The 26,156-nt window shown below is 36.6% G+C and overlaps 1 protein-coding gene across 1 annotated transcript in view; it reads left to right on the top strand.

The window, feature by feature from the left end:
- GEFmeso (Guanine nucleotide exchange factor in mesoderm) overlaps positions 1–26,156 on the top strand; it is a 784,292-nt gene that overhangs the window by 334,706 nt on the left and 423,430 nt on the right. The gene's annotated exons all lie outside the window — the stretch shown is intronic.

Here is a 26,156-nt window from a genome sequence, read left to right as displayed (position 1 = left end):
CAACAAGTAGCGAGGCACAGGGAAGGTTTAGTAAATAATGGGAAATGCTTTCGTGCATGCATCCCGAACATACATGGAAGTGCGTCGGGACCGTAATACGGCAAATTGTGGAGGCGTTAAAATATTAAATAATACTTTTGATGAAGTGGATACTTTCAAATATTTAGGATCGATATTAACAGAGGAAAATCATATTCACGAAGAAATTAAATGTCGACTAAAAGCAGGGAATTCGTGTTACTACTCGGTTCAAAATCTCTTGTCGTCGCGAATTCTGTCGAAGAATTTGAAGCTTAAAATATATAAAACGATAATTATGCCTGTTGTTCTGTATGGTTGCGAAACATGGTCACTTACTCTGAGGGAAGAACATAGACTGAAAGTATTTGAGAACAGGATCCTGAGAAGAATATTCGGACCCAAGAGGAACGAGAATGGGGAATGGCGGAAACTTCATAACGAGGAACTACATTCTGTAATTTATACGGTTTACCCAACATTGTTAGGGTCGTCAAGTCTAGGAGGCTTAGGTGGGCAGGTCATGTAGCTAGAATGGAAGAAAGTAGAAACGCTTTCAAAGTCTTGACTGGAAGACCCATCGGAAAACGACCATTAGGAAGACCTAGGCGCAGATGGGAGGATAATATTAAGATGGATCTCGCAGAGATAGGAATACAAAGTAGAAAATGGATGCAATTAGCTAAGGATAGAAGTCAGTGGAGAGCCTTTGTGAACGCGGCACTGAACCTGCGGATTCCATAGGCCATAGAGTTAGTTAGTTAGTTAGTTATTATTATTATTATTATTATTACTATTATTATTATTATTATTATTATTATTATTATTATTATTATTATTATTATTATTATTATTATTTATAATGTGGAATTGCATATTAAGAAACTCATTGGGTAAATTTTATAGAAAAGTTTCATTCGCGGCGAGGTTTTGGCCACGCGATATTTTGGGTGGCGAGGTCTTGGCCCGGTGAGATTTTGGGCGGCGAGGTTTTGGCCCGGCGAGATTTTGTCCCGCGAGGTTTTGGGCGGCGAGGTTTTGGCCACGCGAGGTTTTGGCCCGGCGAGATTTTGTCCCGCGAGGTTTTGGCCGGCGAGATTTTGGTCGGCGATATTTCGGCCGCGAGATTTTGTCCGTATCCCACCACTAATATGCTGTGAAATGAAATGAAATATCTAGTTTAACTTTCTACGATTATGCACCAAGGCTAAGGGAGACGGTGATGATGAGAATTGACTAAAAAGATGGAATGAAGGAAGTAGGTGGAAACGGAAAAACTCGAGTAAACCCACGCACACGGTGTTTGTCCACCAAAAAGCTCACATGGCGCAAGATGATACCTGTGTGGCTTGAAAACGAGTAATAACTACGGAAAACATGAACAACTGGTTCAGAAAATGACATATTGTAGCTATATGCTACAGGGGCAGATCAACTCAAACGGATTGCATAAAATATACTGGGAACACATTTACTCCAGCGGCATTTTTACTGAAGTTAAGAAATTTAAGTGAAAGATGTAATGATATTTCCCCTTCCTTTTTACATTCTATAAAAAAATGCAAGTAGTACCGGTACTTGTGCAAGACTTGCATAAGAGTCTTGGTCTTGGTCCTGGTCTTGGTCTTGCATGTAAGACTTGCAAAAACTGTAACACCAAGACTCTTGCGCTCATCAGTATTTGCAGCAGACACTATGGCTTGAAGAATATATATTAACTCAACTGTCTGACAAAACTCGACACTTAGAGTGGCTCTCTTTGGCATAAGTCAACAGATGTTTCAAATACTGCTCAGGTGTTACTTGTTATTCGAGGAATAGATAAAAATTAGGAAGTGTATGAAGAGCTTCTTGACATTCATAGAATTCACGGGACGACCACTGGAGAGGATATTTTTAAACGAGTTGACAATGTTCAGAAAAACAATCTTTAATGAAAAAAATGAAAGTGTATCACTACAGATGGTGGCAAAAACATGTATGTAAAAAATAAAGGTGTCATCAAGGGCTGTAGAAAATGGTGATAGTTCATAACCATTAATTGTACATTGCATCATTCATTAACAGTCTTTATGTGAAAAATGCTTACATATGTCAGAAGTTTTAAACCCAATCATGTCAGCTAATTAATTATATCAGTTCATATGCGCTCAATCATCGTCAATTCCGCGAATTTATTGAAGAGATTGGAGAAAATTACGTACTATATTACACTGTGATACTCTTGCTTAACAAGGAAAAAATTCTAAGGCTTTTTTTTTTTTTTTTTTACCTCCGAACAATAATCGAAATTTTCTTGAATGAAAAGAATCGTCCTCTGGCTGAGATACACGACAATGAACAAGTTACGGACAGATTTAACTAAACATATGAATAACCTTAATTTAAAATTACAAGGAGAAATCCAGCTTCTACTTGATTTATACAATCATATAACCGTACCTATCATATAGCCCGTTCAACAAAAGATTGTTTTGTTTCAATCCTGATTGAAAAAAAAGTTTCAAGCGTTTTAATACATGCCAAACATTCAGCTCACAAACTAAGACTCTATTTTCGGTATATTTTGCAATTGAAACTTTAGGTGCTTTAAAAATAAATTTTGAGTCTTGTTTTTCAGATTTTGATACAATTTCAAAAATCCTTTTAACCCTGATATAGAAGCCATTGCACCAGAACCTCAAATGGAAATGATTGATTTGCAGTGTAGTGGTATTTCTAAAGAAAAATATCTAAATTCATTATTGCTGGAAGTTTATAAACATTTTAAACCCACGCAGTTTGATCAGTTGTGTAAATTTGTTCGTAGCATTCTTAGTACTTTCAGAACCACTTATCTCTATGAAAAAACATTCTCCTAAATGAAACATACAAAAAACATTTAAGATCCAAGTTGACTGATGAGCATGTGAAATCGATGATAATGATTTCCACTGGTAAACTTGACTCACGATTGTAAGCAATTGTCAGTGGAAAGTTATAGATACATAAATGAATTTAATCATAATTATAATTAATTTATTATGCGAATTACCTATGTACAGTATGTCATTTATGGTAAGTTCCTAGGATAAATCTCATATCTTTAATTACAGCTAAAAATGTTCAAATGGTGTGATGTGATTCTCAATTGTCGTATAAATACATCTGATTATTATTTTGTATGATTTACTTTGTAAATTTTACGATTTAATCAAAATAAGCTGTGGCAGGCTTCTATTCTCTTGACATAGCCCGGTCAGACTGTCTATTAATGACTGTCCAATTCCATTTCCACTTCTGAATCAATACGAAAAATATTCTGTAAAAATCACCTCTTGAAGATTATCACTACTGTGCATGTGGAACATACATGTGGATCTGTATACAGGGTTAGTCAAAAGTATTGGGACAGGCCAGTAATAACGACACGCGTGGACGGAAGAAAATCAAATATTGCAATTGGTATTATCGCAAAAGCTGCATTGAGTGTGATCACTATGGAAGCCATCTTGAATTTCGCCATATTGCATATCACACAATATTTTTAAATAGAAAGAGGTATGTATGTCACATCTTCCTACAAAGCGAAAATGTAAACTAACTTTTGACGACCGCTCTTCGTTTACGAGATTTGTTTCTAGTAGAATAAAGTATCAGGACAGGCAAGGATTGACGACTGCGTGAGTCATGTTCTTCTCTGTTCGTTTGCTTCCGTTTGTAAAATTTGTGGAGTGAGTTACCATATATATTAATAATGAGTATAACATATTTTAACAATATTTTAATAGTATGCTAAGTATATTGTTATTATTTGTTACTTTACGACTATAAAACAATAGAATGATCTTAATGTGGAGATTCTCGAATATTGAGTAGAGCTCAACAACTTCGTTCAAATGGTAGCAGGTGGTGAGAATGTTTTTTTCTAGTCTGTGTATTGTGGAGTTAATACAGGAAGGGTATAATAGTAGAATAGTTAGAAAGAAACCATATATTATCCATATTAAGAAATATCAGATACTTAAACTTGCTAGAGTTTTCGTAGATAAGCCCCAAAATTGGTGGGAACAGGCATTGTTTACCGACGAATCTAAATTAAGCCTCATGGATATGATAGTTCAATAATAGTTTTTCGACAAGTAAATAGATAGCTAAATATCAAGAGCTTCCAGCTTACTGTAAAACATGAAGGAAAAATGTAATGGTTTGGGATATATGTGTTCATCAGGTATTGTGTGTAGACTAGATTATGACAAAAGAAATATCTGCCTGTTCTTAGGACAAATCTTCACCAAAGTGCGGAAAATTGGGACTGGGAAGGACTTCTAATTTTATCAAGATATTGATTCCAAACATAAAGGAAATTATTGTTTTACAACTGCCCAAAAGTGCGCGAAACCCAACCTCAAAGTACCGACTTGAACCCCATTGACAATCTTTGCAATGAATTGCAATGTAAGGCCAATATGTACGAGTTACTATTCACAAAAGGTTTGTAAAAGCATTACGCACAGCCTAGAACAATATCAGAAAAATTGTAACCACCATGTCGAAACGTTCAAAGGGAGTTATAAATCGTCGTGTGTTTACTATTAAATACTAACTGTATTAACTTGGAGGGAAAAAATAACTTTTGAGGATATTTTATAGTAGTTTGTTTCATAGTGTCCGAATATTAATGTGATGAGGTACACACAAAGTGACATGCAAATTTATTTTGTTAGATGGGAATAGTAGTTATGATTAGGAGGATTTTTTTTGGAGAATGTTTGTATATACATACCCTGAGATTAGGAGTTGCTGTATTTTATGTTATATGAACTAGGTCACAGAATTGAGGTGATTTTAGTTGTACAACGTTGAGAATATATGTGATGATGATTACTTTTAGTGAGTAATTTAATTGCCAGTTATTGAAGTATTTAGTGTAGATTAGCCTTAGTGGTTATCTGTAGCTCTGTGTAGGTTTAAGAAAGAAGCCAAATAAAGAAAAGTGCAATCAGAATCAGTTTTTTTCTTGGATCAGAAGTTTTTAGTAGTAGACGACAAACACGGTTATTTGTTAAATCAACTAGCTCATAACGATTGCAACTTTATCTAACCGTAGAATATATCGTCACTAGCACTTATCTTACTTGCGAACGTTCTGTATGTAGCTGCTACTATTAGTGAGTGTTGTGCAAAAGGAAGGAGAATTGTGTCCGTTTCAGTGATCCGAATGCAGCAAAGTAAACGAGAAAATACTATGTTACTAAGGATGTGAGGCTAAGGAGATCGCAAGCGATTGTATACCGAGATACGACAATAATTTAAAGCTACTTTCCCCGAACATAAGCCAATTTCAAAGTCAACCGTCCAAAGAACAGCATTCTATATTTTGCAGAAAGAGGAAGTGGTTAAAACTGTGATCAGGAAGGCCGAAATTCTGGAGCTATGGTGCAGTTTCTATGGATGTGTTATAATCTTTTGTGGAAGCTCTGCAAACATCGACACCCAGTGTTGCCAACCGGTATTACTAAAAATATTTAGTTATAGAATCTATATGTCTATACGGCTCTTGGGTGAAGTCACATCGAAAAGAAATTATTTGTCTCCTATAAGTAAAGGGAAGAAACCTTACCTAACGTTTTATTTCTTGCATACAAGAATTAAGATTTCTTCCCTTTGCTTCCAGCGATAACATTGTATTACTTTCCGATATGATTTCCCTTAAGAGCGCCACTAATCGATTAAGAACAGAATTTCTAAAAGAATCTACGCTCTCCTTTCCATAACACCAGAGGTTGACATACCAACAAAATCTGAGTGATATTCGTCACCAGTCCTAAGAGATCTGATTTATAAAAGAGCTACAAAAACATAAAATTCGAAAAGCATAAGAAAACCATAACCTTAAAAATATATTTTTAGAAGTAAAGTATTTTTCTTTTAAATTACTTTTGCATTTTTTATAAATTTGGATTAATACATATAAAATCCTTCATGAGATTCTTCCTAAATATTTTCGTACCATAATTTACCTTCACAAAATCATAATGATGATGATGATCGTTCCAGTTGCTCCTGATTGCAGAAAAATAGCAACTTAATGTTCAAGTTTAAGAACTGGCATCTAATTGTTTACAACCGGTACTACAACTTCTGTGCAGTATATTAATACCCGAAGCATTTTCATTTGTATTCGAGTACTCATACACTTTAAATTACATCTTAGCAACATTATCTTTCCTTGCTTTTATTTTAACTCATAAATATTATGAATTAAGTAACATGCCACGAAAGAGATATGCAAATGTTTCAAACACCAAAGGATGTTAGACTTCTCTAATAATGCCTTGTATCATTTTATAATATAATCCAACAGCAAGAGTGAAATAAAACTAAGTTTCTCAAGGGAAGTTACTAAATATCTTTCTACTCCATATGAACTCGAACCTTCTGTTGCAATTTTGAACTTCTTTCATTGTATTTACTGTATTATGTTTACTTCTAAGGAAGTTCTTACTAAGTGAGAATTCTAGTGTCATCGGGTTTAGTGTAAAATAGTTACGGAGACGTATGGAAAGTGGAAACTAGATCTAAGGCATATCAAAGTAGTAGTAGTATCATATTAATTGTTGTTGTTTATTGAAGTTTAGCATCCCTTTTTCGCACCAAGGCTTACAATTTAAGGCGAAATCCGAACCATCGTAATGTTTTCAACTTTCAACACTCCTCCGTTGGAAATCGATCCCAGAACCCTATGTACCAAAGGTGCAGGTGCTAGTTAGTTGAAATAAAAGCACATAACTCTTTCTTGCACTGTAGACTTTCTATCAGCCTTGACAGGGAAATAAAAACACATAACCATTGAGGATAATTAAAAATCCTGTGCTCTTCAGAGAGACTCGAACCTCCGATGCGTTTCGACTTACGATCCTCACCCTAACATCTCAGACCACTAGACCAGCGGGAGGAGGAGGGGCTCACAGTTTTGTATTTCTATTGACCGTGGATTGGGGTACAAACTTTTTAGAGACAAAAGCATATAGTTGTCCATGGGGTTGTCTACGAGAGAAGAGTTCAGGCTGAATCCTCTCCAAAAGGTGCCATGAAAGTGGTGTCTCGTCTTGTAAAGTGTACCTGTTCCTATTGCAAGAGCTCTGTCTCATCACGACGATATGTGTTACAGTTGTCCAAAATTTTCAACGTTAGTTGTCCAACAATCCATCTACGAGGGGTAGTCGGAAATAACTTTCTCTTTTTCCTCCACTGGATAGTGATTTAAGATGCTTAATGCTATCATACAATAGATATATATTTCTACTATTCGTGATTTTTTCTTTGCTTTCTCGCTTTTTGTTACAAGTGGTGACGACCTAGGGTTTAAAGAAACATTTACAGGAAAATGGGCAGATTGTGGGTGGAATTGCAGGCTGTGGTGTGGTATGATCGGGCACGTGGAATATCATGATCAAAAATCTACAGACGACGCGTACATGTTTATGGTTCCCAAGTCGTGTTAGTTATCCAAAGGGTAAGGCAGTGGTGCAGGCTGTTATCATGTTGACCTGAAAGTAAAATTGATGACGATCGAGCCATGGCAGCCATTGACATCCAGTAGTGGGGAAAGTTCAACGAGTGATTACTTTATTCAAGTTAACATAAAGTTAAATGTCGTTGAAAGTGGCGAGAAGTTTATCTTTGGATATGCAAGAACATTGAAAAGAAAATGGAAATACCACTACATTTTTTTCTTTCAGGAGGAATGAAGGACGATACTAAACGTAATGATGGGTGGTAAAATAGTTCCCTGTTCGGATCTGTGGGTGGGGACTACTCCGGGTAGAATCATCAAAGGAGAAAGTAACTTACATTTCAGCATAGGAACTTAGAACATAAGAACTTTACAACTTGGTAATAAACTTGAAATTTTAAAAGTGGAAATTGATAAGTATAAAGTGAACATAGAGGGTTTGTATGTGATGGTAAGGAAAACGTGAAATAATGTAGGGAGTCTACACAATATTTTACGCGGGAGGTGTTAACGCCGAGAATCGTGTCGCGATAGCAATGAGAAAGGAAATAGCCAAAGGGGAATACTATAGTGCCCGCTTGATGTTTGTAAAACTAAATGCAAGACCAATGAATATTATTGTAATACAAATGAATATGGCAACAACTGACCATAATGACAATGAAATAAAAATATTGCATTAGGAGGAAAGAGATCAGATTATCGCCATTGTATTGAGAGACTTAAACAGTGTGGTGGGACAAGGATTTGAGAAAAGGCATTTGGGATCATTTGGACAAGACAGAAGAAACGCAAAGGGCTGGGTGCTGATCGGCTTCTGTGGCCAACATGATTTGATGGAGACAAATACGTGGTTTAAGAAGAGAAAAACAAACTGTGCACGTGGGCCAGCCCAGGAGATAAAAGATGCTACCAAATGAATTGTATTCTCATCAAGCAACATTTCAGGAATAGTGTGCGAGAGGTTAAGACACTACCAGCAGCGGACATTGATTCAGACTACAATCTTCTAGTTGCGGAGGCGCAAACCTTGTTAAAGTCAGTCAAGAGAAATGGGAGGAAAAATTGAAAATAGAATTTAGAATGATTGACAAATATGGACAGTAATGTAAAAGAAGAAATACGAGGGGGGCAAAAGAAACCGGATTGAAAGAGTCCTGCTGTTCCTAGGCGTAGTAGAGAGTTCTCCTGCTATGTGGGTCTAGTAGAGACATTCCCAGATCAGTTGGCCAAGCGGCGTCTGCGTCAGATCGGGAGCTTAACGTTTGATCGTATTATTGTTTTTCTCAACTGTTCTCGTTTGCCGCCTGCGAAATCGGTATGGCAGATTCAAAGAAACAAGGAGTGTTTTGCTTCCTACTTGGAAAATCGAAAACGAAAACTTACCAAATGCTTCAACAAGCTTTCACGAAGGATACTATGAACCGCACACAATTTTTTGAGTGGTTTGGGCGCTTTAAGTGTGGTGAGATGAGTGTTGAAGATCATGCTCGTTCTAGGTGCTCTTCATCATTTCGAAACGACGAAAACATCGAACAAAGAGTTGTATTTGTTCTTCACTGAATGGCAAAAAAGTTTTCGACCGGCCCCATTAGACTAAACTTCTGGAAATACTTAAAAGTATCGGGGTCAGCTGGAAGAACCGTCATCTCATTCGCAACCTGTACACAAGACAAAGAGGTAAGTTGTACCTGAACCAAGAAGAAACCAACAGTATAAAGTTTGGATGAGGAGTCAGACAAGAATGTAGTATGCCACCTGAATTATTCAATTTTACAGTAAATGCTTAATAAGAAAGCATTAACGGAAGTTAGAGATTTCAGAATTGGGGTAAGCAGATCATCAACAAGGTGGGACATGTGGATGACATGATTGTTATAGCTAGAACCGAGAAAGGACTACAGGAGATGATGAACTGAATAGTTGACACTGGGAAACTACAGTATATGGAATGGAAATCAACATCGAAAATTGGAGTGGAAACACACTCTTACGGATCAGAGTAGAACAGAGAGAGTTTGAAGTGTCGATCATTTCAAAAATCTAGGATGTATTTTGATGAGAGACGCTTACTGCATCAAAGAGACCAGGTCCAGAATTTCCATGGCCAAAGAAGTATTCAACAAGAAAAGATCACTCTTAATTAGTAGGCTAAAGCAATAAGGAAGAAGCTGGCAAAATACAATATATGGAGCATGGAATCGTATAGTTCAGAGACTTGGACGGAAGTTAGAGAGGAAATGCTTAGAGAACTTCGAAATGTGATGTTGGATGTAATGAAATGAAATCTGTTAGTATATCGTCCCTCGATTGTGCCCTTTTTAAGTTAAGGGAGACAGATTTTGAAAGGAAGTAACGATGATAGAATAATCGGTGGAATGAGAGTGTGGGAGGAAACTGCAGTACCCAAGAAAATCCTCGGACACGTTGTTGTCCACCACAAACTTATTTAGCCAGGGATCGAACCAGGGATTCCATTCACTAGAGGGATCCCTTTGCCACTCAGCCACCGTGCCCCCCTTGGAGGAATATAGAGAAGATCAAATGGACAGAGAAAGTAACAAACGAAGAAGATTTTTCAAAACGAGTAGGAAAGAATAGGGTACTTTTATCCAGCATCCTTCGTAGAAAGAACAACAGATTGGACATAAATTATCTTGTGACGAAATTTCTTTCTTCGTACCGCCATAGAGGGTAAGACGGAATGAAAGTGAAGAGTAGAAAGAAGAACACAACTTGTCGATTATTTCAAAAAATATAAGAAAATATTGGGAGTTAAAGGAGGAAGCTGAAGATCAAGAAATGTGAAAGAAACATTTTCAAACCCTAACCTAAGGGTACGAACATGCCGAAGAGACCTCGCGATCGAGGTCGAGGTCGCACCCTCGATACTGATACAAACCCATGGATACAAATGAGTAAGCGCATTCCAAAGATGTTCGCTACATCGCGACCTAGAGGTCGACCGCGAGGGTGAATTAGTGGTCGCGATGATAAACAACCGAGTTTGTTTTTACATCGATGTTCAGCGGAAGCCTCGCTGTGGCTCGTGTTCTCATTGGTTCTCCCTGAAGCGCTGCATGGAATAAAGTCTTCATTTGTTTAGAATTTAGTCTGTAGAGGATTGTGTATGCCTATGTTCGAGAGGTTTTGCTGCACTATTAAATTTGATTATCAAAGACATATTAACAGAACTAGTGAGGAAGGTTCCAGCAATATGGGATAAGAAACACAAACATTGTAATAGCCACGCTTTAAATAGAGAATGGAAGAAAAAATAGCAACTGAAATAGGAATGTCAGATAAGTTATTCATATTTATAAGAGAATTATACTGTAGCTTATTATTATGTAAGGCAGTAGCGGTTCAAGGGAGGGGGCTTTCAGACTCAAGTTCGTAAATTGTGGAATTTCTAAAGAAAAAAGAAGCTACAGTTAATCATATCTATACTTAAAAACTCCACACCTACCCCACCAATTCTGAGATTAATAAAGAAGGGTTTCTTCTAAATTCGTTCCTGATAAAAGGTAAAGAAATACCTGTAAAGACGCACGTATAGATAGGGAAGAAACGTCGAATAATCGAGCTGCAGTGATGAAACTTCATTTGCTGGAGTTAATACCCCCTTTACCTCGAACCTGAAGACATGCCTTTTTTTTTTAAAATTTTACTGGGAAATGATTTCTCGCCTGGGTGCTGAAAGAGGGCATTTTTTACACAGAAAATTGAAAAAAGGTAAAAGTTTTTGATTTACTGATAGAGATGGACAAAAGATAAGACTCGAATATTTTTGTGAAACAAGAAACGAGACTGGCATTTCTCATGTCTTGTCTCGCGTCCATCTCTATTTATAAACTGCTTGGTCCTTTCAGTTTCAAAATGTCGATTTGCAGCGGTTTTTATGCAATAATTTCACGCGCGTCACAGTAATATTTGTCCGCAAACTGAGAACGTATAGCGAGGGTGTTTTTTGCTATGTGCGCCCTTCATCCATCTAGACCTAGACATGAAGGTAGCGACCGCGACTTAAACCTCGACTTCGATCGCGAGGTTTCTTCGGTATGTCTTTACCCTAAGAGGGGGAAAAATATCTTCTATTAGTCCCAGACCTGCCAATAGGCAGAATACTAAATAATAATACAATCATTCATTATATGCTACAGTAACGAAAAGTTTCGGTGGGGTGAGATGTCCAGCACCAGATGTCTCCTGTTCACAAGTTAACAGAATGGTCATCTCCCTACAGAATCTGCTGCGTTAAAAGCGGGAGGGAATTTTTTTTTTATTCAAATCGCAAAATAGACGAGGCTTTTGTCCATCACTACACAACAGATACAATCACTATCCATAGTGTGGAAACAGCCAATTCCACTGCCCACAAGAAATTCAAGGTGGTTCCATCGGCGGATAAAAAGTGCTCCTGTCTTCTGGTAAATAAGAGATGTTCTCCTGCTGGGGTGCCTTGAAGAAGGAACTGTCGATTTATAATGATACTGTGAAACTTACACGCATTTGAAGGCTGCATTCAAGCGAAAGCGAGATGGAATACTCATTTCACGTGTAATTCTCCTTTACGATAACATCAGAATGTATACAACCAGAAGAACTGAGGAACTTATGTGTAACCTTGGTTTCGAACGCATTGAATATTCCCCTTACAGACGAATATTGCAACCAGTAACTTTTACCCATTCAGTAGTTTGAAAAAAGGTTGGGCGAGAAACATTTTAGAAACAACGAAGAGGTGGATACAGCCCCCACCGATTCTTTCACATGCTGGACATAACGTTTGATAAACAGACGTTCTCCAACTAGTTCAACAATATAAGAAGTCAACTATGACTATATAGAGAAACTGATCATATGTACCTAGTTCTACACAAGGTGCGAACACTCTAGAATAACTACATGGGTGATACCAGTACCATGAATTTTATTTATGGACTGCTCCTCGTATAAAGAGACAGCAAGAAATCACTAACTTTACTTTTGTCTTTACTTGTAATTTAAAGTTTACTTTAAATATAAAATCTATACGATACGATGTGGGACCTATGGTTTAATGTGAAGTTCGACTTCGAATCAAGTGCGTATACATTAAGGATAAGAGTCAAAACCAATTTTGAGACAGACTGTACCAATCAACACCTCCAGCGGCAGCAACAATGCTCAGTACTACATAGACTCATATTTTATGGAAACATGTAGGTTTACACTTGTAATTTATATAATTTTAATTTTAAAAAATCATAAATGTGTCGTGATGACTTGGGCGTTACGTAAAGTGTGTCGTCAATCAAGAAAGGTTGGGAACTACTGAATTACTTAATATCGGCGGTATGAAAACTGTACCATCAAAATAAAACATAACCTTAAAATAGTAACTTAACGGATAAAACCGCATTCAAAGAAACATTTACCTCAGGCCGGCCCGTAGCGAAAGCACTAAGACAGGGGAACCTAAATCATTTTGGGGGAACTGACTTGAGTTCAGCCCTAATGCACAGGGACTGTATTCTAAGAAACAACTGAAAGTTTGAGGGGACTGAAGGTGGCCTCAGGAAGGGATTTAGCTTTCCTGCTTATCCCTTAGCTACAGGCCTGATGTGAATGCAGAAAACAACTATAATTATTGCATATTTTTCTCATTACTCTGTAGAGTGACATTCACGAGCAATACATTACTTACTCCGAATGTGTGATCTCTTCTAAGTACTATTGTTTTCAATAAGATAATGTCTATGCCATTTTTCATAATTCTTGGTTGCGCGAACTGTTCTATTTGGGTAAGGAATAACAAACCCGCACGGCATTGCTTGGCTGGAATTTTCCCAACCGGTGATAAATTACGCATACAACGCTAGTTTCGATACTGAACTAACTCAAATATGCATTACCTTTCTGATTACTTAGCACCACGGCCTTCCTATGAATTTACACGAAACGTTTTGGAAATGAAGCACTTATTATGCACTATTCCCGCACAACGTGGGATATATTTCTCAGCGAATAACTTCCAGTGACACACAAGGGCGCCGATTTCTCCGTAGGGGGGGGGGGCATTCAAATGCAGAAGGCATATATATGAGGATTTTAAGACAAATTGCATCCAAATTATGCCAAATATTATGTTCATAAATACAATAGGAGGGCCCACATGAGCTTTGGGGGGCCCGAGCACCCCCATCCCCCCAGGATCGGCGCCCTTGGTGGCACATGAATTTAACTATCGACTCTGTATTTGCAAAGTTGCCAGTTCTTCGTTCCTGCACCCTTTCCTTCTCTTCCCTATCTGGCTCTCGCGTGAACTAACCTACCGCGCAATCTGTCCTGACTTTGTCTATCAGGTTTCTTCAGGATGTCATGTTTCTTCATCCCTATGAGTTCAATTGAAATTAGTCTAAGAGATCTCCGGTTGACGTAAAATTATTGCAGATACTTCTTAGCAAATCAAAAAATCAATTGGTGGTGGAGCGTTCACCTCTGGTGCCTGAGGTCCCAGGTTCGATCCCAGCTCGCGCCAAGTGAACTTTGTGGTGGGCAAATACCGTGTGCGTGGATTTTCTCCGGGGTTCTCCCATTTCCTCCCACTTTCTTTATTCCACCATTTCATTCATTTTTCATCACTATCTCCTTTAGCCTAGCCCAGTGATTCTCAAAGTGGGGTACACGGACCCCTGGGGTCCGTAGGACATAACCAGGGGGTCCGCAACGCCTAAAAAATAAAAGGGAACTCATAGCTGTTTTGCAAGAAGTATTTTTCTTTCATTTACTAAAAAGACAGCAATTAGAAATTTTAATTACGTTTGTAAATTTAAATGTTTTCCTACTTTACTAAATTTCTGCCCTGTGAGTATGAAGAGTTCTCTAAAAAGGCATTGCAAGATTTGATGCCTTTCCCTACCACTTCCTTATGTGAACAGACCTTTTCTGCTCTTTGCAGTATTAAAGCCTGAAAGCGAAATCGTCTTAATGTGGAATCGGACCTAAGATTAATGCTGACAAAACTTATTCAGGATTTCAGTGCAATTATGGAAAAACAGAAAGAGTTCCATTCCTTATATTAGTGACCCCACATTTGATAACATTGTTTATCAAGTGTATTTCCTTTTAAAAAAGAAAGAAAAAAGAAAAGAAAAGAAAAAAGTATATTGATTTTCAGTCTTGAAAGTTACTGTATTTTCAATTGAAATTTCGTTCACTAGGAAACAATCATGTGTCTTCAGAATAAATTACTTATTGCAATATTTTTCTTGATCTTTTTCTTGTCAGCTGTAATTCTAATCAGTATAGTTTTTAATACCATGTGAAATTTCAGATAGCATTGCAAGGGGGTCCGCGGATCGCTTTCCGAATGAACAGGGGGTCCGCGGATCACTTTCCGAATGCGCAAGGGGTCCGCGTTATCGGAAAGTTTGAGAACCACTGGTCTAGCCGGCATAACCGTGGGACATAAAACTTAAAGATTTCAAAAAATAAATTCTCTTCTCATATAATAACAGTGGCATAATAATTTGCCTTCTTGTTCAAATTTTAGTTAACACTAAGCAGTATCTGGTGATTGTTAAATAAATAATAAATGATTATTTAGTACTATAGACTGCTTGAAATTTCAACGCGTTATTGCTATGCTCTGTCTCTTCTCCTTCTCAAGCTATTTCACGAACTTTAATTTGTCATCTCACTATTATAGCCGTGTTTACCACTTCACTGAAAAGTAGAACTTGTTTCGTGTAACTTAACACCGCTCTTTAAAATCGAAGTAGACTTGTACTGCTTAAGTTGGCTTTTGGCAACGTAACTATGGAAATTGTTTCAATTAATCAAAATTGAAGTTTGTTATAGATGTATGATGGTTACAGTAGTTTCCCTTGCTTTTAACCTACATACAGACACGAATAGCATATCCGGAAATCCAGTTGGTTATCTTCGGAGAAACTCGAGAACTACTCAATATGTCTTACTGTATAGGAGTTAGTGTACTTTTCTTCCATAATTTCTTTAACCATCCACCGTCAGAGTTTAAAATCTTCGGTATGTAATGTTTTGGAATATAATATTTAGGAGTTGATTCAGTTTAGAAATAGGAAAAATCAGAGTCGCTGATCTCCAAGCGTACAGTCGCTTTCTTCTACAGTTCTTCGTTTTGATAATGTGCTATATGCCATATAGGCTCAAATATGGAAACTGAAGAGATATATCCATATAATTGGCGGTTAAAAGTCAGATTGCTCTTTATCTCCAAAATGGCTAAGAAATTACACATTTTCATGTGTGAATATAGTTCAGACGTGATGGTTGTGATGATGCGGAGGTAAGAAGTCCCAGCACCATATAGTTTAACACCTAAAATTAGGATGGAGCAACACCATTCAGTATGGTTTCAAGTCACTACATAATTTTCTGTGCCCTGAAGTGAAGCAAATTTGTTGGACTACATTATTATGATATCTTTTTATCATCATTGGTCTCTTTAAGAAGACTTCCAAAGCCTTCAATAGTTCATGTCATCAGATAAAATCGTCTCTTGTTATGTGTGCTTCCTGAAATGTAGATCCTCCCATACTGGAAGTGGTTCTCATTGTTGTGTTTTCTCCTCACGTGAAATGTTAAAAGAAAATGCCCGCCTTTGTTACTTCACAAACACACACCGTCAGACGGACCAAAACAATCTTTGGAAAGCATCCAGATCATTGTTGCTTGTGTTTTCCTTTTTCCATTTTTTTTAAATAAGCTCAATTATATCTTATCGTCTCTCTCTCTCTCTCTCTCTCTCTCGCTTTCGCTCTCTCTCTCTCTCTCTCTCTCTCTCTGTTTCGTTTCTTCCGTTCATCTCATCTCATCCACATTGGTGTGTCATTGTGAACATCGAAAATGTCTTTTGTGCTCAAGAGTAACGGTGCCAGGCACGCCTTCGCAATAGAAGTATGGAGCGTTTCATGACGTCATTTCCGCCGATATTCTGTACTGAGTGAAATATGATTGTAGGGTTGCTCCCGTAGCTATTTTCCCCGAACAATTCTCCATGTCTCTCCCTGTCTTTTGCATCTAATTAACATGGAAAAGTTACTATCGTACTCATATGGAAGTGAGGGAGTGGACCATTTCTTACAACAAAACCCTTACAACTATAGCATCTAATTTACACCATTTCAGAAAACAGGGTATTTTACCATTTCAATAAAAAATGCATCGTGTCTCAGAAACCAGAGATACCAATAAAGTATACGGAAGATAAGTTATCGTTAAATACTAATTACTACAATACATAAACCTATGCATATATTTCATATAGCAACCTGTTATGAAAGTACGTCAAAATGTTCTAAGCGTAAATTGTATTTAGCTGGTAGCTTACTGGTAATCACTTCCCTCAGTTTTTCCCAGCTATTTCCTACTTGTGTTTCAGTCAAATTAATTAGAAACTGCAAAAAAATTTAATGAATTCTCTGCAATAATTGTTAAAAGGTATCAAATTGCTTGACGGTCGACAACAACATAACAAATTCAAATTGTTGGAGGTAGCCTAGTCGTCTGATAAATTCTTCCCATCATTCGGCTAATAATTTTTCTAGCTTGTTTTGTTTCACTTTCAGTTGGCAAAGTAAGTTGAGATTCCACAAAATTCTAGATACAGTACTAATTTTCACTCTTTACTATATTTCTAAGCTAGTAATGAGGTATAGCTGGTCACTTTTCATAGTACCACTACCTACCTCAAAATTTTCTTCTGAGCCAACTTACTTTTCTCCTTATAGTTTCCCCAAGTGGAGTTTAATACCACTCTTTGTTATTGACGACTTAGAAGTCATTTCTTGTCTGTAAGCATTTTTTTTTTAAATTAGTTAACTAATGAATAATATTTTCAGTTGGATATTATGTTCGTGTTCGCTTGTAGTTTCGGGCACAGTAATATTAAACTCCGCCTTATTACTTGAACTAAAAAACTTGTTTTTCCACGCAATTTCTACCTACGTTGTCTATATAATTATTAGCATTTAATTACTCTGTTTGAAACTTGCTCCTCCTGACTCCTATCATCTTATCGAATGCATTTTTCATCTCTTTTTCTATAAGTTTTTCATTATTTCAGATGTTCTGATTTGTTTAATTAAGATTGGGTACGCTCGCCAAAAAAGCCTTAAAATAAAAGTAAATATGGATTTCTTTCTCACACACTCTTCCTTTAAATTCTGTTTCTGATTGTTCAGTGAATTGATCATAATTGATCTAGTTAGTTGAAGTTATTATTTAGTTTATCGATTGTTCTTATTGCTGTAATAAATTGAGTTTATTTATTTTTGCGTTTCACTATTATGTGCCTTAGACTAAAGGAGACGATGAGAAATTAATGATGAAAGAACAGTAAATGACAACCAAGACCTGAACAGGATTCGAACCGTCAACAGTTAGTTTTTTTTGTTTTTGTTTTTTTGTATGTCTTACCCGTGTTAGAAAAAATATAAAGAAAACAGTAAACGCCATATAATCTATGTGCATTGTAAATCTACTTTCGCATATACCGTATGTAAAGTATGATCTCTATTGGTTACTTCAGATGTAAATTCTTTTCTGTGACGGGTGAGACGTTATTGTCCTCTTAATAGTGGTTTGTTTGAATGTTATAGGGTTATGTCTTTACAGCCCTCAAAGGAAATGAGACGTGGCCAATCATTTACAGCGCAAAATCCGATTTCTTTGCAGTCCATTGGGATCGCATAAGAAAACGAATGAGAGGGTGTCAGAAATGGTGAGGGAGAAAAGAACAGTTTTAGATATTATTGGGAAGAGGAAGAGAAACTGGTTGGGACATTAGCTAAGAAAGAACTATATCATGAGGAACGTGCTAGAGAGTATGGTGGCAGGAAAGAGAAGGAGGGGGCGAAGGAGGCGATTGATGGACGAGATCAAAATAGAAAAATCACACGTGAAGGTGAAGAGGTTAGCGGAAGATCGTGGAGCTTGGAAGCTTCTTAGTTGCAGCAACCACCTGCCAATAATGGCAAATTACCTATGATGATGATGATGATTACAAACCAATATAAAATGATTTCTGGAATTCTTAGTAATTTAGTAATTTACCTTATGAGTATTAAACTCAGTTATGAATGATTTGTTAAGCATACAGGGATACACAGATAAATAGTCGTGCACAGTTACAGTATATTTGAAACAGAAAATACTATAATCTATTTAATATTTATAAAAGATAACTTTAATAGTATAATAAAATATTGAAATAAGGAAAATTAACTAACAGCACACATATATAAAATAATAAACTACTTTCCAATATTTTTCATTGACTTATGCTAAGACAGAAGAGCATTCGATGCAGACATGGTAACGAATTAAACTCACTGGCACTACGATCCACGTTGGTTTGTGGTGGTCAGTCGTATTAGTATTAAGAAATGTCCTCATCTATCCCTTTAAAACAAAAGGGAAGCACGATTGGTAGTTCTCAGATTTAATGTCTCTATATATTCCATATATGGACGGGTTAAAGTTACGGTAGGGGAAGCCACATTTTCTTTATTTTTAGAAATTAACGCAAAATGTATTGCAATAAATTCGGGAACTAATTAGACGTTTCCTTTATCATTAGAACTTCTACTGCGATTTGTTGGCAGTTGAACGAAGCTATGACGTCCATTAGCAGATTGGTATATCTAGATCTGATTTCTGTATTTAAGTCTTACTTTGTGAAGAAGTGACTGACACGAGTAACTTTAACTCGTCCATAAATTACTCCACACATATCTAAATATGTAGTAAAAATTTCCCCTGTCATATGTCGCATCAGGCCCGTATCCACGGGAGATCTAGGGGGACCGGGCTCCCCTAAATTTTTATTGGCTCCCTAAAATTTTCACGGTAGGCTTGCAAAAGAGCTATAATATGGTTGGATCGGGTCCTCCCTAACTTCTACCGCCCCCCCCCCTACATTTTTGGGCTGGCTTCCAGCTTGTCGCATTTCGGTTAGCCAAATCTATATTTGTTACACTTTGGATTTCGTGTGTAATTTGACCATGTCTAACTAAGGAAGTACATGAAGTGGTACGCGGGGATCTGCATGTGTTATATATCGTTGGAAAGGTCACACCAAGTATACTTCACATGTGAAATATCTCGCTTGAATGGGGCTTGTAGGGGGCGTGGTGGCCATTTAAAGATCAGAACAAGGCTCGCTCCGAAACACCAAAAAACGTGGATAAAATAAGAAGCTATGACGTAATTGTTTTGAGACGTAGTATATATAGGTTTGAAAGGTAGCTGAATACGAATCTGACACCAAATGTTTACAAATCAAAATGGCGGATCCAACATGGCGGACACAAATTACAAAGAAACATGCTATAAATCTGAAATCAGGTATATGGAGATATTCGACGTCGCTGTGTATGAATCAGATGCTAAAAGTGTAAAATTCAAAATGAACGATCCGAGATGGCGGATAAAATGTAAAATACTGCTATGGAACTGAAAGCAGGTAGATAGAGGTTTCCGCCATGTTGGATCCGCCATTTTGATTTGTAAACATTTGATGTCAGATTCGTATTCAGCTACCTTTCAAACCTATATATACTACGTCTCAAAACAATTACGTCATAGCTTCTTATTTTATCCACGTTTTCTTGTGTTTCGGGGCGTACCAGTTCATCCCCGCGTACCAGTTCATGTACTTCTCTAGTAAGCAGCTGGAATGGGGAAACTTGATGTATCCATCAGATACATCTTATTTTTGTAGTAGGAAATCATACATTTAATTCTGAGTTGGATTAATGATAGCATACGAGTATGTTTTTATTTACTTGTTAATTTTAAGAAATAGTAAATATCATGTTAGTTTCCTAAGTCCCTGGTCTCAAAATTAAAGGAAAACCATGTGTAACAAATATATAAAACATGCGTACAATTATAATGACAGAGCACGTATCTAAATGCATTCGTTTTTTCCTAGAGCTCTGGTTCAAGATTCAACATAAATAATGTACGGTATAGCAAATATATTTGATTGATTAGAGTTTTGCGTCTCTTTCAGCGGCGAGACTGTATGAGACGTGGACCTACTGATTAACTAGGAATCAGAACCACATGAGCTCCCGTCAGGAATCGAACGCGGGTCTCCCACGCCAAAGGCGCGTATGCTAACCGCTTACCCACGAGGGAGTTCAGCAAATACATGTTTCGGAGAGTGTCAGTGATAAGTGGGAGGACACACATGAGTATCCTTTCTCCTCTGCCAACAATCTTGAGTATAAAGATTGATTGGATTGTTTAAAATTCATTGACTTATTATTTTCAATTCTAGAATAAACTTTAAAAAAAAAGTTCGAAGACTAACTCAAACCAGCTTCAACGTAAAAAAAAAAGAAGAAGAAGAAAGAAAGAAAGAAAGAAAGAAAGAAAGAAAAAGTAAAATGAAATATCTATGCTTTTGGAAAACAGTAGGACAAATCTCAGCTTTTATACTTTTTTGAAGTAGTTGAAGTGTTGTAAATTGAAATATTGAGAATGCTATTTACTTCTGTACAAGCTTTACTTCCCGTGCTTTGCCACCGGTGCGTTATCTAAAGCAATTGAATTTAGTGATGTTTCGTGTGAGCCTATATGTTGTAAATGTAACTGCTTATGAAGGTTTGTAATCGCATTTCCAGACAAATTTTACTACGTGTTACGTGTACATTAGAATTTACTAATTTTATATTTGGAATTTACATCTCAGACAATATAGTTTCATAGTTTTAATGAACTGAGTATGCATCTGTTTATCTAGTAATTCTTCCGTTTAAACACTAAATATAACAATAAATTTTATAAATATGAATATCTTTCGGTGTTTGAATGTGGTACTTTAATAAATTTCAATCCCTCTATTTGATCGTGAGCAACGGAAGCTACATCACAAAGAAAACTTCGTATCGTGATGAAATGCTATTTCCTTAAAATTATTAATATCATGCCGAAAAACCAATATTATTATTATAGCCGTTGGCAAAGAGCAGCAGTTTATATAAATAATCCAATAATTTGCGTTCCACTCCAAACGGCTTCTTTCCATCCTTGAAACATGCACGTTAAACAACGTTTTTGTCCAACGGCAAGGTTTTCAAAGTGATGTGAATTGTGCAAAAAGCGTGAAAATATGTGTTTTAGCTCCCAAGTCTTTCATTAAAAACAATTTTTGCTGAAACAGTGTTTCAAACTATGAATAAATGTTTCAGTTGAAACCCTGGAATAATAATAAAAAGACGATTGGATTTCGTTGCTAAAGAAGTCTGGAGTATGTGATGCAAAGAAGTCCTCAACACACGATGCATCATTCAGTCACCAGGAAAAGTATCCTCTCTCAAGAAATGATCGAGGTATCGGAAGATATTTATTTATTTATTGTTCTTCAACGGAGAATAGAATCTCCAATTACAGAAGGTACATAAAATAGATAGTTAATATTATACATAATAGTAAATATAATGATACTGATAAAATTCCTGTAGATATCTGACAACGACAATAACTATCGTAAGAGTATAAAACCAGTAAACGTGAAGAGTATTACAAGTAAAGAAACCATTAAAAGTCAAATAATTGCTTTACACATGTATATGCAAATACATGTATTCACATTCTATGGTGGTCAGTGGAAGAAATATCGGAGAAATACGCTGGGTAATGGAAAGCCTTACCATCCTTTGAGATATGGGCGACCGTTATCGTGCAACACCGTGTCTTTTGAATATTTTTGAATGTGTACGAGCGAAGTTGCAGTGATTTTATGGAGTTTGAAGTTGTAACGATCCGCAGTGATGATTTCGCCTCGACGGAGAAAGACATGATGAATCCAACCCCACCAAAGATCACTATACCAGCAACATCTTTTAGGAGTTTTGCAGACAGCTCTGGATTCTGATCAAGATGCAACTTCTTTCCTGAACATTAACGATTGTCGGAGCAAGTTCATTTTTTATCTGAAGTGACAATCCGATGCAGAAAACTTTCACAGTTGTTCCTTATACTCATGGAACTGAACATCTCCAGACGGTGATTCGTTTGGTCGGTGTTTAATTCATGTGGCACTCATGAGTTCAACTTTTTCACCGTACTGATTGTAATGAGCTGCCAAACGACAGTGGTACAGTGTATGTCTTCTTCGGAGGGTTTGCTTCCATAGTGTTCTGTGGAGTTCATTCGAACATGATGTTGGTTGGTGCCCATGAGGCTCAGTTTGCTGTGTTACTGGAACAAAGTTTGACAAACCAACAGCAAATGGTCCGTTCATTAGCCATTTCGAGTCCAAATGGATTATTATTATTATTATTATTATTATTATTATTATTATTATTATTATTATTATTATTATTATTATTATTATTATTATTATTATTATTATTATTATTTGCTGTGCAGAATATCCCATTTTGAATTCGTAAAGTAAAATTTACTTTCAATTATGTAGAGCATAATTGCATAAGAGCTGTGCAGCATAATTGCTGTAGAGCATAAGTGCTCCATAGAGCACTTTCATAGATCCTGTTCAATAACGTACTGCCTCCTGGCTGGGTACCTCAGCCTGTTTGCTAGACGTGCACAGAGATTGTGGCGTTAGGCCCGTGACCTTAGTCTGTTCCTGTGCTGTGTCGCTAACATAAGTTTCTCATCAGATATCAAAGCTCCAACCTATAATCCATAACCTACATCTTAACTCATCCTTACAACAGTGTATTATTAATTACTATCGCTTTGTCCATCCAAAAGCCATATTTAATTCTTCACAATATTTAATTCTTCACAACCTAGTTTGGGAAAAAAAATCAAAATTTCAACTAGTACGGCTACTTGCTTCTACATAGACAGTATGGTGGTTTTATAGGGTACTTATTATTATTTTTTCATACTCATATATTAAAAGTAAAATCTACATTATATTATAAAGGCTAAAAAATTAAAGACCTTGCGATCTAGGAGTGGTTGGTTTGTTGAATTGAAGCTGAGCTCCAAGCACGGAGCTCGAGGCTATCGTACTACCTATGTGTACGCGACCTAGGCGCATGTGTGGGAGCTGTCTTGAGATCTACAGTACGGCAGGAAGAGTACTCTTCTCTAATTTTGGAGGAGGGGCCGCGGTGGCTCAGTGGTAGAGTGTTCATCTCTGGTGCTAGGGGTCTCGGGTTCAAACCCTGCTCCCGCCAAGTGAACTTTGTAGTGGACAAACACCGTGTGCGTGGGCTTTCTCGGGGTTCTCCCGTTTCCTCCCACTTTCTTCATTCCAACATTTCATTCATTACTCATTATCACCGTCTCCTTTAGCCTAACCGGCATAACCGTGGGACGTAAAACTCAAAATTTCATTTCATTTTTCATTTCTAATTTTGGAGGCACCAGTACGTTGAAAGGATAATAGAAATATATGTAACACAGTAAAATGTCAACATTTTATTGAATTATTTGATCTGTATAAAAATTTTGTTAAATATTATGTTATGAATTTATAACAATCAGCATTCTTAAATGACTCAAAAGAAAAAAAAAAGGAAAAGATGTTATAACAATACATTTGTGAAAGATTACGATTGTTTTTATTTTTAAAAAAAAATCTCTAGAAAGGTCAAGACTGTTTGAACTAAATGGATGCTCTGTGAAAAAGAATGAAAAGAAAAAAAGTAAGAAAGGGACAACAGAGGTAAGTTCTGCTCTATTCTACGTTACCTTCATTGAGATTCATGCTCAGGAATTAAACTGGAGCTTGCACTCATTCCATCGTTTCCAAGCCATACTATAGCACGGCCAACAAGAGATGGTCTCTGACGTTTCTTACCACATACGTTGGGACACTGCAGCCCCTACTTTGATACCAGTGTTACCAACCACGATCACTCTGTCTTATACCATTAATTAAATTGCCACTACTGATGCACCGAAAATAAAATTGACACGCGAGTAGTGACAATGTCACTGCGAGCTGTCAGAGACGTTCTCTTACTGGACGCACTGCTCACTTACTCCATACCGTGCCTGTGTATTCACTCTGCTTGTTCAGTTACAACATTAATTTTTATGTTTATGGTCGATTTGGTTCGAGTTCTGCACTTACAGATTTCGACATTTGTGACGAAATTAGCCATATCGACATTCTGCATACAGAAAGGGCAAAATTGGTCTTTTCCTTGAGGGGTCCTGTAGATCTACAAATCATCTCCACAGGATTAAAAAATTTGTTTTGAAGGCACTTCGGCAAAAGTTCGATTTTAGGATCTTATTTTTCTTGTACGATAACACTGAGTGTAATCGAATTGCAAGTTTTGTTGTAAACCACATTCATGTTAGCGATATCAAATTTTGAAGCGAAGCGGAAAAAAGCTGAATAGGCAAATAAAATTCTCAGTTAATAATAATAATAATAATAATAATAATAATAATAATAATAATAATAATAATAATAATAATAATAATAATAATAATAATAATAATAAAACTCTACTCGTACTTTCCGCGCGTTACGAGCTTATCTCATGTTTATCACGGAATAGAGATAGCAACAGCACTTATAGAAACATTTATATTACCGAAGCTACAAAGCATGTGTTCTGATAGATTTTGACACGAACAAGCCACCTTCTCAAGTGAATCAAATTTTTATTGCGGAAAAATCATTTGTATCCAGGCCCGACAAGAGGTTGGGGGAATCAGGGCTTTTCCCCCGGGGCCCGCGAATACAGAAAGTGTTATAATCTTTGTGCTAAAAAGAAAATTACAACAAATATTTTCCGTATTTTTAAAATCATGTTTACCTCGATATCATTTAATGTTTATTTATCATGGTTGATTGTTAGGTTGTTTATTAGTTCTTGATTCTTTTGGTATATGTGTGCACAAAATACAGAAAAAAGATACTTTAAAACACTTTCTATATCAAAAGAAAATATTTTCCTTCTGAGAAGAAAGAGGAAGCAGTAGCATAGTGTACAACAGAAATACCGCTTACAAAACGCAAACACTGAACCCATTGAATGAAAACGGTTAGCTACCTAAATTGTAAACAATAAAACAAGATCAAGGTGATAAGTAAAAACTTTACGTACTGTACTAGACTGAGCGGGGAACTAGCTTTAATTACAGGAACACCGATTGAATCATTCCAGAATTATAAGAAGGTACCGTATATAAAAGGTAAGCATCTTCAGGTATAGATTATTCGTTTTATATTATTCTTTCGGAACATATAAGTGACATGTTTTGAAGAATGTAACTATTGGAAGTTGAAAATATCGCAAGTTTGATAGAAGATCTAATACTACTACGCAGTAAAATGGAAAACATTTTGCAAGAACGTAAACTTACGAGCAGAAATCTAGGAACGACTTCAGATTTTCGAGAAAAGTTTAAATCAAGAAAGGTTTAGCAAACGGAACTGTTGAAGAACAAGGAAGAAAGAACCGCGAAAAAATTTCAAACCATCAGTTTTTAATTTATTTATTTATTCTGAATTGTGTTACCGCCAACCTTAAATGCCGTTATATGACAATACATGCAGGTAATTCGACTTCTTGTGGAAGTATTCAACGTTGAGCAATGATGAACTTGAACGTGGTTAGAATTATACAGCGATTATCTATCAGATGATCCCCAAATTCGGCCG

The sequence above is a fragment of the Thermobia domestica genome, chromosome 9, assembly GCF_964235325.1.
Source record: "Thermobia domestica chromosome 9, izTheDome1.hap1.1, whole genome shotgun sequence".
Taxonomy (NCBI): Eukaryota; Metazoa; Arthropoda; class Insecta; order Zygentoma; family Lepismatidae; genus Thermobia; species Thermobia domestica.
The sequence above is the reverse complement of the archived record's forward strand: the minus strand, read 5'-3'. Positions and strand labels throughout refer to the sequence as shown.